Below are 16764 nucleotides of genomic sequence, written 5' to 3'. Positions count from 1 at the left end.
GTGGGCCCCACAGGGCCCCGCCAGGCCCCTTCCCACTTAAAGCCCTGGCCGGCGGTAAAAGGCAATGTTACCGTTGTGGGTGCTTATTTTTCTTTCTTTTTTTTAAAGTATTTATCTGATCGGATGGCCACTACCAACCCTGCCCCCTCTAGAGCACGCCCCCTCTGCCCCCCCAACTCCTCCCCCACCCCGGCACTTGTGGGATCCCCCACCACATTTTTTTCCATTTCCACCACTGATGTCCAGGGTGTTGGAAATAGAAATAATGGACAGTTATGTTGCTTAATTATGTTCGGTATTCAATATGCATTAGTTTGCTTCAATATTAAGTTTCCATTTAGTTCAGTATTCAATATGCGTTGTTTGCTTTATTTCACAGACTGTAACTCACTTGTGGTCCTCTAGGACCGTCTCCGGTGCTTGAACACTCTTCCGATACTCACTAGCCCTCTGTGTTGGTTCCCGGTGGTTCCCGCGACTTCCTCTCGGCTTCTGAAGCCAGGCAATCCACTGGCGTGAGCCCCGCTCGCTTGCCATGTGTTTTCTTACTCACTCCGGCACCTCAATGTTTCTTCTAGGACACTGCCGGCGTCCTGTGTGCTCCGGGCACCCCAGCAGCTCCTGCTGCTTGGGCTGGGTTCCAGAGGCTCCCAGGCTTGTGGGCAGTATTCAGCCCACTCACATCGGGTCCCACAAGTCCTTTGGGATGATTGCCGGCATCTTGGCTCTGTCTCCGGTCCCACCATGGCTGCCCCCTTGCAAGGGTTCCTGCTGTTCTTGCACACCCAGATCTCCCTGTTGCCTTCCCTTGTGCTTTCTGTCCTGCTGGGATTGTCTCCTTTTATATACCTGCAGCCCATTGACATGCTGCAGGTGTGATTGTCTGATTAGCCCTGCCTGACCACAATTAAAGGGACATGCCCGTCCTCACCGCTCTTAACATTCATCTTCCTTGTCTCAGTACCAGAGTGGTGAAAGAGTGTAGTCTTTATTACTCTTAGTTGCCTCTTCATCGCCCCAGTACTGTCAAGTGTTACATGTGGGGAAATGAGGGCAGTTGGCCTATAATAGCCCATAGAGGTTTGGGGAGGGCTAGGTCGGTTGTCAATAGGGAAAGGGGGATACCATGTTTTGCCTGAGGGCACCCCAATCCTCAAGGGCCCTCCACCCAGGTGATCCTCCCTCACATCTCTAACCCCAGAGTCAGGGTACAAGAGTGACGGCCATTCCCTGGCCACCTGTGCAGAGGATCCAAGGGGAGTAGGAGTGAAAGTACTGTCAGGTTTCTCACTATATGCAGCTTTAAATATTTACTTGTGTGTGTACTGTTTTCAATCTATTGGCCTGCCTGCCTTTCAATCTATGCATTCCTGCAAAGTTTTAATGTATCTCTGTATATTTTCAGCATGCTTGTATTTTCAGGATAAATATATAATATTCCCCAGGAACATGTACAATGTTTAAAAAAAAGTCCCTTCCACATTTCACATGAATCTGTGTGTTTAAATATAAAGGAATGCAGGGGTTGCATGGGGTTTGCACTTTGCGCAATTCTTTAAATTATTTTACATTTTTTACATTTATTTTTGTTGCACCAACATCTAATTTATGACTATGGCCTCCTCTGGCTGCATTAATGCATGATATCACCATAAACAATAGTATTTTGCAATAAAACCAAACTATCAACCAAGATGACTCTAGGCCGCTTAAGCCACTAATTATATTTTAAATAGTACTTAATTTTACAATTCCACATTGAAATGGCACCAAAATACATTCAGTTTAAAATTTGGTTTCTGAATACAAAATAGATTGGGCTTTAAAGAAACAACATCTCACTTTGTGTTCAACCTAGATGGTGGAGCACAGGGCATTGAGATATCAGCACCTGTGTTCCTGTTTTCAAATTGCATTCCCTGCTGTTCATTTTGCTTTATTATCCCAGATTTTACCCTGGTCAATCTTTCTAGAGAGTTTGGGGTTAATTGGGGTTTAATTTACTTTTTGGATGTGGCTTCTGATTTTGGAGAGTCAGCTGGTAACACGGTCAACCTAGAATAATCCTTTCAGCAAATCCTCTCTTCCAGTGGTTTATCTGGAACCTACATTCCAACATAGATTGGTCATCTTTCTCCCATCTGCCATGGAGCAATCCCCCATGTTCATCTCCCAGTATCCCATAATCATCCCCTGTCCTCTCGGCATGCAATTAAACATCTTTATGACTACAATTCTGCCTTGTGACAGGGTGTGGTTTTCACAATCCCATGATTCCAAAAAAGGTGGGACGGTGAAAACACTCCTATTGAAGAAACCCCTTTTTTTAACTGTAATTTCTCCTTAATTTAGGTGAGATTATTAAAACTAATATTGTCAGATTCTGTATATCGGTGTGCACATTTAGAGACTTGAATGATCACACTACAATAACATTTGGCTCAATTACGTGTTTTTGCCATTTTCCACTTATTCAAAATGTGGCACTGTAGATATGTTTTACATACTCTGATAGTCATTACTTCTAGCTACAATATGTCAAAGCATGGTGTTGAGTTGTGCTTGCATTGCAACACAGCAAACAATTTAGTGATTAAACATTTAATGTACGATTTCCCTCATGTTAATATTAGATTTCCTGCAGGTGGCAGTAGCGGTGCAGCGCCTACATGGTCCTTTTGCATGATATGTTAATGTGTGTTAGAACAAATGTCTTTTGCTGTGCATCGGGTTCATAATCTTTGCTTGAGTTCAATGCTAATGCAGTTTTTGTGGTATGCCTGGGCTTCCAAAATGTTATAACAAGCCCTTTGAAGCTAAAAAAGCCTCAAAGGGCTTCTTGTTTTCAAAGGGCTGTTGTTTTCTAAAGCAGACCTTCAGAACTGGCTTATACTTCACCAAATGCCCCTTGTGTATCTTCATGTTTTGTTATTGGGCATTCCTGATCTGGGTAGGCTTGGAAATGATTCTGTGAAGGGTTTCGAATTCCCTTTTAAAGCATTTTCAAAACTCTCCTTTTCAGTCACCAGACTCTGGCTTGAATTTGAATTTCAGATGCAAGGACTCCACCTGAAATATATGTATAGTAGAATGAATTGGAACTTTAATATTAATTACTGTATTAATCTATATCTCATTTTAAGTCAAATGAAACATCTGCAAATACTGTCATTGAATTGGTATACTATTTTCTATGCCACACAAGTGTCATTTAAATATACTCTGCTTAATGATGCAGAGGCCTTATAATGTTCAACTTTGTGTACTCCAAAACACATAATAATGATAGTCCTTAAATGCATACCACATTTAAATTTTGTGTAAAATGGAGAGCAGGTTTAAATTGTGTCAAATTGCGCTGGGACAGGGGTTTTTAATGTGAGAAGGCCAGCTGCATAGCTAGTAGTCTGTGGTAAACCCCAAACCATAGAATGAGTAAAGTGTATGTGTGCTACCAGCTCTTCACGCTAAACCCAAAACTGTTAATGAACTTGAGTTCAGTACATGGTTATATTTCCAAATTATTAATATAAAAATGTGTAATGTCCTTGATCCGTCAATTTATTCTCTTCAAAATCAATACGAGTTGAACAGCCAACACGTGTTTCGACTAGACCGTCTTTCTCAAGGCTGTTTATACAGTAATTGAATCGGTTCACGTCATTCCCATACAATCGGAAATATATTAAAGGATCCGCAAATAATAATTGAGAATGTGTGGCATTAAATAGGAATGCCGATAACAATTGAAATATAAAAGTACATACCAATGACGGGAGTCAGGAAGGGCAAAAAGGAAAAAAAAGTAGACATGTGAACATATTCGTTAATTTCCTCATTATCATATACGTATATGGGCCCACATTATTAGCCTGTGGTGGTATAGAAACTCTCATGCCATATCCTGTCCACAAATGAGGTGAACTTCCTCAAAGTACTGCGTTTTGCATTGCGGCCAACATTTTCATTGTTATTGTGGCATTGTGACTCAAATAACATCAACTTCCTAAACTTACATATTTATATCAAGGAAAATCTTATTGAAACATCAACATATCGGAAAAGCACAGAAGCAAATTCGACATTACTTGCCAACAGCTGTCACAGAAGATCCACAGTCTCGAATTTACCAACAGGGGAACTTTACAGGGCACGCAGAAATCGCAGCAAAGATGTAGAATTGGAAAAAGAGTGTGCACTGCTGTCCGAAAGATCCCGGAAGAGAGAGTACTCTGCCGCCATTATCAACAAGGTGCAGGATTAAGCAGATTAACAGGTCAGACATGATAGTCTGCACACCAGAGTCCAGCACACAAAAATCACGAAGTGGTAGAGACCAAATCAATATTGTTACACAGTATTCCAAGTACTCACACACACTTTACAAAATCATGCAGAAAATTGGCATTTACTGCATATGTACAAGGATTTAACACCCCATATTGAAAGCAAACCACAATTTGCATATACAAGAGCCCCGACTCTGAGGAACAAACTGTGTCCGTTGTTTCTGGAAACAAGCACAGCCAAGACAGGGTCGGATTGGTTAAAATCCAGAGGCTTCTACAAATGTGGAGCATGCAGTATGTGTAAGCATGCACATAAAGTCAACACGAGTTTCAAATACAAAGAAGATTCAGAGATTCTGATCAAAGACTTTATCAACTGTAAAACTACATATGTAGTATATGCCATCATCTGCATCTGCAATAAATTATATATAGGGAGCACTATTCAACAGCTCTGTATACGTATAAGAGAACATCTCTCGAATCTTGGGGGCCAAGATCCGAAATTGCCTTTAGCACTACACTGGCAGGAATGCCACTAAATGCACAACAGAAAGGATCTGAGATTCATTGGGTTGATGAAAGCCAAATGTAACAAACGTGGGGGTGATCTCACACTAAAAGGACATCAATGCAATCTAGATTAATTTGTCTGCTGAGATGCACAACAGACGTTTTAAATAAGGAGCACACAGAAAATGAATTTTTTTTTATGAGCTAACTTGTTCTGCAATAGAATATTATCTATCGTATACATTGTTTATTTTGAAAAATACCCAGTATATGGTACTGGCACTCATCAATGACAAGAGACGGTCTATCTGATTACAATATTGAATGAATCATGCTTAATATACAGGCATCTACCATGTAAAGCAACATGATTTAAATATGGTTTACTATGTTATTATTTCTTTTAGTAAATATTGCTTTACTTGGTGTGCGGAGACCTCATGATTGACAAACCATTATCGTGGCTTACCGGAATAGAAGGAGCAGTCAATTCTGTATATAGCCAATGCAATACCATGAGAATATAGAACGTAATATTTTAATACAGATTCACCAGTTCTGCACATGGCCAATGCAATAGCATGAGACTACAGAATGTAATGTCAGTTACAGATCTATCTGCAAATGTCAGTTATACTGTCTCCGAAATCGAAAATGTCTGATGTAAGATGTTTGTTAAGAAATCATACGGGTTAGATTAAGGGACTGATGCCCTATGAAAAGGGTGGATTTGTGCACCCACAATGTTCATCCTTCACCTCATTAAACCCACTCAATCAAGCATGTTACTGACCACCCCTACTAGACTTCATTTCCCTATGCGCAACAGTCACGCTGAGCGGGTGACGTCATCACGCATAATGCTAACGCCACCCGCTGCTTAATAACAACGAAAATGGCTGCCGCATTGCGAAAAGCATGCGGACCGCGTCTGGTGATTCCCTACAGGACTCCTTGCTTGGTAACATTAGGTACACTATTTGGAGGGGCAACGCTCCTGGTTTTGGGCATAACTTAAAATGGCTAATCAGTGGAGTCTTTTAAATTTTCCCTCTTACTAATAGGGTCCTTCAAATATTATAGGTGCCAGATATATCTTGGGTCGTCCGGAGGTACCTATTATTGGGACAATTTACCAGGGCCTCGATAATTATTTCAAGAGGATAATTGCAATCCCTCAATAAAACGGTATGTTTCTATATTTATTCCATTCTCGTAGGATACAGCAACAAATTACAATTCCTCTGTGCACATGACTAATGGATCTTATTCCTGACTCATTACAGGTTTCATTGAGTGAAAAGCTTAGGTGAGCAACCCTACTAAGGTATTATCAAATATCTGATCACAATGGGGGGTGAGCAACCATTTAATAATGCATGATCCCCTATCACTTTATCATGGACACCATCCAGTCAATATATTGAACCACTTGTGTGTGCGCAATCGCTCTTCTCATAGTACCATGTAGACACTCACAAGATCAATATCACCAGACAATAAAAGACCACAATTTTTGTGACAGTTCTTGTGACAATCACGCAGTACTTTGAGGAAGTTCACCTCATTTGTGGACAGGATATGGCATGAGAGGTTCTATAACACCACAGGCTAATAATGTGGACCCATATACGTGTATGATAATGTGGAAAATAACTAATATGTTCTCATGTCTACTTTGTTTCCTTTTTACCCTTCCCGACTCCCGTCATTGTTATGTACTTTTGTATTTCAATTATATTGGCATGCTATTTAATGCCACACATTCTCAACTATTATTTGTGGTTTCTTTGATATATTTTCAATCGTATTGGAATGACGTGAACCAATTCAAATACTGTATAAACAGCCTTGAGAAAGACGGTCTAGTCGAAACACGTGTTGGCTATTCAACTCGTATTGAATTTGAAGAGAATAAATTGACGGATCAAGGACATTATGAATTCTGTTATTGATAATTTGGAAATATAACCATGTACTGAACTCAAGTTCATTAGGAGTTTTGGGCTTAGTGCTAAGAGCTGGTAGTACACATACACATTTCAGTTGTGGACACATTTTCTCTATACAGGACATATTCGTAACACAAATTGCTTTTGTTTGTATGCTGTGAATCCAGGAACATTTCACTGATGATGATATCCCGGATTTTCCTGTATCTGTGTCATGTTCTTCCACAAACATTCTGAGTCTGCGGAATTCTTTTGGGAAGCAAATGCACTGACAGGTTTTGGACCTATATATTAAACGGGGAAAGTTCTTATTTCATTCTAAGCATTGTCCTTTTGAATTGTCACAGAGTAGCTGCAAGAAAATATGTAATCTACACTATTGGCTTTACAGTTGAAATCACGCCTTTGAAATCATTGCAATTGAAAAGTTAGTTTGATCGTATTTACAATGTTACTCGGCGCATACGTTTGAGTTTGGTGTATTATGTTAATGGGGTGCTCTTATCATCATAGTTGCAAGCAAAATACTCAATCAGTGCAGAATAATCTCCTTTACACACTCTCTCAATTCGTAAGGAAGTTTTTTGTCATCATTTTATTCTAGACCCTCGTTCTGCACTTCCAAAGTTCTTGACAATAGACCTCACCATTCATTGGACCATTGCCTGAAATGGCAATGTTGGGGAGCATCCAACACATGGCCACCATGAGGCAGACATTCTCTGACTGCTACATAAATGCAGCACTAGCCCTGTGAAAAGGTCTTCAGGGCTCTCTGTGTTCTTGTGTTCAGTGGACAGCACTGCAGAGGGGATTCCTTCTCAGGCATGACAGGAGGACGCCATGCAAGGGGACTATGTATTTGGCAGGTGAATGATGATCTGATTTCAGTACATGGTCATCATGATATTGCACGCCAGTAATCTTATTTGACTGTTAATGCATGCATAATTGTTTAATTGGTGTGGCATCTGGAATGTGGCACATTACATGATACTTTTTGATAAATCACACGGCTTCTTGCACTAGGCTTCCCAGCCACCTGGTACATGATAATACCTGGCACTGCACTATATTGGTGAGGGCACACACTTAGCCGTGCTCTCTTGTGAAGTACGATTAGGTGGCGACTTCATGCCGTGGGGAAAATGTACAGGCATATGCCCAGAAGTCTCCATTGCCACTGGCAGTTTTGCCCTTGCCAGTATTTGAACAGCTAAACTGATGCAGGCAATGTATTCAGACATTGGGGTAGAGTGGAATTGCATATGCCCATTGACCTGTTTATTAACATGGAGTCATCTACGCATCTGCACACGTCAAATTGCAGTATGTGTCCACATCCATGTGTGCAGTGACAAGGGGCACATTGCTTGTTGGAGCAGACACTGATGAGGTTGCATACCATAGCTGTTGGCACATGGGTGGTGACTTCAACACCTGTGTGCATTTGTGGCACAAGCAGTAAATCTATCCCACTCACACATGTGCTAAACCACACCATTGCTTTTCGTCATGAATTTATGTAATGCACTCCCTTCAACCTCATCTATGGCAGTCAGTTCATGCTCCTCACATGGCTACAGCTGCTTTCATGGTGGTGATGAGTCACCTCCTTTGGCTTTGCTCCCTTTACTGTCGTCAGAGGCCAGCCTCTTGGACACACCTGTGTGGGTTGTACCAGCGCTTCTGTGTCTGACTTGTTCTGCATGGGGGTCAATCCAGCATTTCCATTTTGAAGGATCCATAGCCAGTTGCACTGGCAGAGTGGCGGCTTCTTATACCCTGAACCTGTAAGAACCTGTAAGGAGCATTGCCTCCTTTACATCAACCCACCACTAGGACCTCTAGCTCATGATCAGAGAACGTTTAGAGGCTTCCCTGTGCCATGGCCCTGGTGGCTGCCTGGTTGTGTGAGATAGCAGAATCTTCTAGCAGGGATAGGGGGTTGGCAGACACACTGGTATTTCAGTGGGGGTGACGTAGAATACAGAGGAGGTAACGCTGGGCAAGATTGGGAGGTTGGAGACACAATGCGCCAGATGGTGGTTCCAGGATCAGGGAGAGAGAGCATGAGTAAGGGTGATGGGGCACGGTGGTCAGGGGAGGGCAGAGCATTGAAAGAGGGCATAACAGCTTTCATAGAGGGGCTAATACAATGAAAGAAGTCTGTCCAGTAGTCAAGGAAGGAGCGGAGTGGTCAAAGAGGGCTGCACAGCTATCTGGGTGAAGGTAGAGTAATGAAACACAGCTGTGCAGTAGTCATGGAGTGGCAGAGAAGTGAGAATGAGGTTTCCATTCCCAACTTAAATTTCACTTCCTTTGTTTTGTTTTTAAATCTCTATATGACCTTCCCCCTCCTTAACTCTCCTCTCATTCTATACCCCCTCTCACTCTCTTCGTTCTTACTTTCCACCCCCCACCACCTTGTGCCTCCTCTCATTTCCGCTCCTTTCAGCTCCTTGCCCCCTACATTGGAACTCCCTTCCTTTCACTATCCACTCCACTTACACCTCTCTCCTTCCAATACCCTCTTCCTCGTTCCTTTATCTTCCCTATCTCCCCATGATCTCCATCCTCCCTCCTACTCCCACTACTCCCTACGCTCTCTCCCTTTTCTGCTTCCCCTCCCCCACCATTCTTCTTCCTCAAATGCAAATTGTTCCACATGCTGTTTTTCTGGTTTGTCTCATATATATTTGTTTGTTTGTTTATTTATTTATAGCGCGCGCCAGACCCGAAGGTATCCGGGCGCGTGTGCAAGAATACTTTAAGCTTACAAGTTACAGTTAAACATTCCAAGTAGATACAGGATACCTTGACAACAGGGTAACGATTACCCTACAAGTTTGTACACTGAGTTGTATACAGAGTTATATACACAGGTATTTGTACACAGAGGTGTATACACAGTATACATTGAAAGTCAAAAAGCAAGGTGGGGTAAGCGGGGGGGATGAGCATGTGAGTATGCGTTCAGCTACAGGTTAACAGATGGGTAAGACGTAGGTAGTCCTGGTGTCGGTCAGTTATAGGTCGTTTTCTTTGAGCCATTTAATACAGTTACGTCTGAAGTGTAGATAGGTTTGGTCAGACCTTAAAGAGGATTGGAGGGAGTTCCACAGCTGGGCTGCTTTGACAGGGAAGCTGTTGCCTCCTGCAGTGCTCGGTTTAAATGGGGGCACAACTAGCTGGTTGGTAAATGCTGTTTCTTCTTTTGAACCTTTCTGTTAGGTATTTGGGGGCTAAATCGTTAATACTTTTGAATGTTAGTGATACTGTTTTAAGTTTAATTTTGTCCGCTGTAGAGAGCCAATTAGATTGTCTTCTGACATCTGAGATATGCTCTCTTCTTGGGATTCCTAAGGTGGCTCTGAGGGCATTGTTTTGCAAGGTTTGGATTTTTTGCAGTGTGTGTTTATTAGACCCTATGTATAATGCGTTACCATAGTCCAATTTGGATGATATCAGAGCTCTTGATAGGGTGAGGCAGCTGGTAGTGGACAGGTATGGTTTTGCTGCTCTAATCAACTTAATATACTGTTATTGCTTCTATGTTTAATGTTCCTGTGTTGTTAAACCGCTTTGGATTAAAGTGCTATATAAACAATAAAATACAAAATACAAATACAGAGCAGTTAAGCAGGCTCATGCAGCAGACGGCAAGGGGGCAGAGCAGTGAAAGAGGGCCTGTTCCATACTCAAGGAAGGGGTAATAGCACTAAGAGAAGGGTCCACTGGGACGTTTGTTTGTTTATTGTTTACTTGTTAGGTGTTTATACAATGAGAAAATAATGTTTCAAAGCACCCACAAGGCAAGGGAGGGAGCAGTAGCAAGATACATTAAAATACATTAAAAAACGCAATAATTAAGAGCAGTGGGGGAACAAGGAAGGGGGGACGAGCCTACTATGCCTTGTGATTATTCAGAACGTGCAAGTGCAGCAAGGAAAAGAGCATGGGGTAAGTGCTGGAGGGGCCTGAGCTCATCAGTGAGCCACAGAGAAGTGCTAGGAATGCTGAGTGCTACACAGACTGGAGCCGCAAGGAGAGTAAGTGCAAGTCTCCAGGGCGAAGGGTGAAGTGCAAGTGCAGAGGATAGACAGGAGCTGAGCCGATTGGGTGAGGGAGGTCTGGGCCCCCAAAGATGCATAAGGGCTCAGGACACCAGTCGCAGAAATTGTGGGTTTAGCAGGGGAGAGAAGAAGGGAAGGAGGAGGTGAAGAGGAGAGTCTCAAGGAGCTTACGGAGTTTAAGCAGATCGCAGAGAGGGGGGGCTGTTCCATAGGAGGGAGCCAGCTGAGGAAAGTGAGCGACCACCTGCCCTCCGTTTAGCAAAATGCTTTGCGCACAGAGAGTTGTAGCCAGAGGAGCGTAGTGGTCTAGAGGGAGAATACTTAGTAGCATAGGGTTGATGATCGTGTGGTCTCGGAGCCCAGACCGCCTTGTGGATGATGCAGTGGGATTTGAATTTAATCTGTGTAGCAACCTGGATCCAGGGAAGACTTTTTAGTGCAGGAGAGATGCAGTCCCTGGGCTGGAGGCCAAGGATAAGTCTTGCTGCCCTATCCTGGTTTAGCTGGAGGGGTCACAGAGTGGAAGATGGTAGGTGCAAGAAGAAGTATTGCAGCAATCTGGGAGAGGAGCACGGTGGTAGTAAAGGGGCAGCAGAGGTCAGGGGGAGTGTGCAGGGGCAGGGAGGCATCAGCAGTCAGGAAAGGTGCGTACAGGGACAATATGGAATTAAGAACAAAAATGAGAATGCTATGGATGTGGCGGCTGTTGTTGGAGCTGGCGCTTGGTAGTAGCGGTGAAGGAAACAAACCTTTGGGGGATCCCGGCACTGTTTTCAACTTCAAGAGCTCGGGCAGTTGGTCCACAGGCTCCCCGTCTCTGTTATGGCTTAGTATTGGCCAGTATGCGTAAATGATGCACACAGGGTTCTTTGTGATATTCACACATGGAAAGGACACCTGGTTGTATGAGAAATGTGGTTATCGATGTAGAATTGTCACTTCAGAAAAAGGTTTGGGCATTTATTAATGAATGTAGCGCTTAAACGCCTGCTGCTCACCCAGGTGGATTTGGAAGTTGTTTTCTGAGAGCAGTGATGGAAGTGAGCGGGAACAGTCGGTGAACAGAGTTCCGCTACTTTTATCTTTTACTCTTAACAATTCCACTACTTTTTAGGACCATGTTCACTGTTCCGAAACGGAACCTTTTGGTGTTAGTTGCATACCTCTTCACTATACCGTCTTATAGTAGTTGCAGCGACACTGAAATCTAACCCTATATTTATGAAGCATAAGTGTCATAGCCTGGAAAGATTGAATAGTAGCTGGCTTTATCTTAGCAAGGGAAAGATGGGCGAGGTCATCGCAACACTAAGAAGGAATATCTTCTCGCACTCCATCGCCCCCTGATTTTTGGAAAACTTGTCAAGTTGTTAATTCAGGTAAAATGCTAAGGACATAATTTCTAAAGATACATGCCCTTTGCAAAGTATATATTTTTTAATATCAGGTGGCTATAGGGTGTTTGTCCATTCATGCCCCTTGACAAGTGAACAGTTGTAATAGGAGGCTTAGTGACAAGTCGCTTAGACTATTGCAATGAACTCCTGGTGGTTGCTTCGATGAAACGTATTAGCAGACGCCAGGTGGTTCAAAACTGATTCGTTTCTGGACTTAGGAAAAATGATCATGTCCAAGCAGCTCACAGGGACTGGGTGTAGCTTCCAGTAGAATAGAACATTCAGCTTAAATATGTTTGCATCCTTTTCAAATGTCTTCAATGGGGCTGCTTCTGCCCACCTTCATGATAACATGACATGGCATGTCCCAGGATGGAACCTTTGGTCTATGGAGGATCACAGGCTATTCATACCTAAAACTCTGTCAGGCAAAGGAAATTGATTCTTGGGACACAGGATTTGGAGTACATTTCCAAATTTTGTTCATGACAATGCAAGCCTTTTCTAGTTCCAGGGCCATGTTGAATCAGCATCTGTTCAGGTAGATACCAGGTTCTTGTGTAGACACGATCGGTAAGTCTAGGCAATATATAAATGATCCCATTGACTGACGGACGGACGGAGAAAAATAAAATCAGTAAACTGGCACCACCTTCTTTTGCTTGTTCCACCCATTTGGCTGTCAACCTGCCGGGCCGTAACACCATGTCATATATTGCACTATGCTCCCGCCTACCACATCCCCGCAAGGTCACAGTTTGACTGCTTTTTTGGTACACTTCTACCACTGCCTGAGAGGTTTTTACTTGCTCGGGAAAAGGACCTTTTTGGCATGCCTGTTTTTATACCTAATGCAAGTCTCTTGGGATTGGGCTTTCATGTTAACCATGCTTTGCACATACACTCCTGAACTCTTACACTCAGTAATCATTTATGTGTATTTCGACTGTCTAGTTTAGTTTTTAAATAGAATCAACATGCATATATCTAGAGTAAACTTAATCTACTATCAGCTGGTCATTTTTCATTTGTTTATGAAAAGAGTATGAAATCACTTTCGTAAGGCAACAGGTGATCAGAAGGACAGGTCTACGAGGCAGACATTGAACTCACCATCACCCATTGTCTGGAAGACAAAAGAAGCCACATACGTTGATAGAGGTTGACATAGGACCTTGCTGGTTTCTTTTGAATACTTTACTTTGATTCCAATCCGTTTGTTGGCTTGATTTTGGGTGCCTTTTGGAGGGATTTGTGTGTATTTTGCAATCGTTTTTGGGATAGAGGTTGGCCTTCTGATGGGTTTATTTGATGTTTTCCTTTGACTCCCACCCGTTTTTGAGTTGGCCTGCCTCTAAAGTGCCCCACCTTTGTGCTGTAGTCCTTTGTTTGTTTCTGGCTTTTTTCCTTTCCTCACCCAACCCCTTAGCAGTTGGTTCAGGCAGTCAGGTGTCTTTTTGCCTCTGCCCTGGTGGCCATCTCTCCCTGCTTCCCTCTTCCTTCTTCCATCCACATCCATCCATCCTCTGACTCTTCCTCCCCACTCCTCCCATGCCCATCCATTTGGTTCTCATTGGTCCATGCCCCTGACGTGACTGGAACAGCTGCATTTCAGAGGCCCTTCTGGGTCAGCCAGCTGGCTAAGGGCCACAAGGCAAAGGGCAGCTCCCCACTAAGCATCTCCACTCTGTGTTTGCCTGTGTTATCCCGGAATGCCTGACAAAGTCTACCTACAGCAACTGATAAGGTAAGTGTGGTGTGGGCTGGGAGTACAGCCATTACTGTACTCCATTAAAACCCCACCACTCTTATGACTTATCATGATATAGCCTAATTGTGTAAGGTAGCCGTTTGGGATCCATCCTAAGTGTCTTAGATATCTATACTCTGGATTGAGTGTAAATCAAGTAAGGCAGCCATACCTCACATATGAACTGTCGGTGTAGGCTAGTTATATTCCCCTGCTGCACTCTGAGACAGAAATGTGCTGCAAAGTTAAATTGTGGTGAACTTTGCTGTGCCCTATAATTAGCCACTGTGTTCTGCCCCATAGTTAAATTGTGTTGAACTGTTCAGCGCCCTATAGTTCGCCATTGTAAGTTGGTACGGGCGGGGAGCACAGCAATCATTGTGCTCCAAAAAACCTGCCCACTTTTACACTACTACTGTTGTGAACTGTGCTGCCCTCCATGGTAAGCGATTGGGCTGAGCTCCATAGTTAGCCACTGTGTTAAACTGTACTGCCCACATAGTTAGCCTAGATATACTTTGGGGCAGAAACGGTGTTGTACTTAGATGTATAGTGGGGGCAGGAACCATGTTACAATAGACATATTGTGAAGATTAGCTATGTATCACATTCAGATAGACTTGGGAAGATTAGCCATGCATCACATTCATTAGAATTGTGAAGATAAGCCATGCACCACATTTAGATAGAACTGCAAGACTAGCCACACGTCACACTTAGATAAACTTATGAAGATTAGCCATGCGTCATATTTAGATAGAATTGGGAAGCTTAGCCATCCGCCACCGAAAAGAACTTTGAGAGTAACCAATTAACTAACTACCCTGCTCCTGCTTTCCTCCAACACACCAACTAAAAAGTATACACGCCCATTGGGCTAGCCAAACTACACACAAACACACACCCAACATAAGTAACAATCACATACAACAAACAACCCCATACACTGGACCTTACCCCTACAGATACAAGCCAGTGCACACAACCACAACCTAAATACCAGCCAATCTACACATAAAACACACAGACACACACCCAACATAACAAACATTCACACAGAACAAACAATCCACGCATTTTGCCTCACCCTTACGGATACAACAAACCAGGGCACACAATCACCAATCTGCAAGCCAACACATACAGATGCCAGTTTCTCCTGGTTCTGGATCTATGCTATCACTCTACCCTCACTAACCAACATGGTCCTCCTTCTTGCAGAGCCACGTGAGTACCTGGAGACCGCCCCTGGGTGGAAGCGGTGTGTGTTATAACTCAACATAACATAGGTTCTAAGTCAAGGATAGAAGGTAAAGTGAATGCATGATGTGAATCCTTGGGGTCATTACCAGTTTGGAGGTGCCATGGTGCTATTAGCACCATGGCTGCCTCCAAAGTCGTGTCCGAGTCAGGGTTCTCTGAATGCGGACTTACCAGGTCATTCCAACCTTGGACGACCCAGTAAGTCCCCATTCAAAAAACCCATTCCCATTCGAGCCCCCATAGTGCTCAATGGGGAGGGAGCTAATAGCCGGCCCGTAAATTACGGGCCTGTTATTAGCTCCATGGTCCCTTAGCGGCTCCCGCTAAGGACGGCTGGTTTTACCAGCCGGCCTTAGTGGAACCCGCTAATGGACCTCGGAATGCGGCAGTAAGGGGTTAACGGCACCGGCATCCTTACCGGTGTCGCTAACCCCTTACTGCCGCACTCGTAATGACCCTATGGGCCTCATTATAACTATTGCGGAATGCGTTTAACGGCGCCGGTAACGGTGCCGGCACCGTTAAACGCATTTCGCTCTTTTACGAGGTTCTCTCGAGGGACCCGATGTGGACGTCTGGTTTATCCAGATGTCCATAGCGGTTCTCGCAAGGGAACCAGGGAGCTAACAACGGGCACTCTTGTAATGGGCCCGTTTGTTAGCTCCCTCCCCATTCCCATTAAGCCCTATGGGGGCTGGAATGGGAAGGGGGAAGGTCCGGGTTCGGGTTCCCTGAATGGGGAAATACCGGGCCCTCCATACCTGGAATGGCCCGGTAATTCCCCATTCAGGGAACCCGGACACGGTTTTGGAGGCAGCCATGGCGCAGCTAGCGCCATGGCTACCTCCAAAGTCGTATGAGGCCCATATATGTCTCCTCTTTTTATTCGTATTGTTACAGCCTTTGGTTTATTGGAAGTTGCACTGGAAATGTTAGGATCCTGTCACATACAGTGCAGATCTTATCGTGCATTTTATATTCTGCTTTCCTGGCAGGTGATACAAAGCAATGGCTGGATTTAGAAAGCTTTCTCTTTATTTGCCCGTCTCCTCGAACCACTTTTTGAAGGAAGCCAATGAATAGCTTATGGGTGCCTATATTTCGACAAATGAAGGGCCAGCACATGCAGCAATTATGGGTGTGTAAACCAGAAGTGTATAACTGGAGCCATCTGAATATGAGCCTTTCCAGCTCCACAAAACTTCAGAACTTTTCCAGAAATTCGGTAATAGTGTTTGGCTAGAAGTGTGCACCTCACTAACAGTAAGGTGTTTTTATCATAATGAGTACGCAATGTGCACGTGCGAATGCATTCCACGAATATGAAGCATCCCTGCAGCATGTTAGTGCTATGTGCATATTGCACAGATGTGCAGGCGAAATCAATACGGATTCATTTGTGTTGCACTTTTGCATAAATCCATGTGGAGACGTGGTTGCTTCCTTTGTGGCGATGGGCATGACATGATCCCTTGAATGTCCAGTTGCACGCCCTTAGCAGCAGGCTCTGGCGGATCTCTGAAC

Source organism: Ambystoma mexicanum, chromosome 14 (genome assembly GCF_040938575.1).
Source record: "Ambystoma mexicanum isolate Mex_15411 chromosome 14, UKY_AmexF1_1, whole genome shotgun sequence".
Lineage (NCBI taxonomy): Eukaryota > Metazoa > Chordata > Amphibia > Caudata > Ambystomatidae > Ambystoma > Ambystoma mexicanum.
This window is presented reverse-complemented; position numbering follows the sequence as displayed.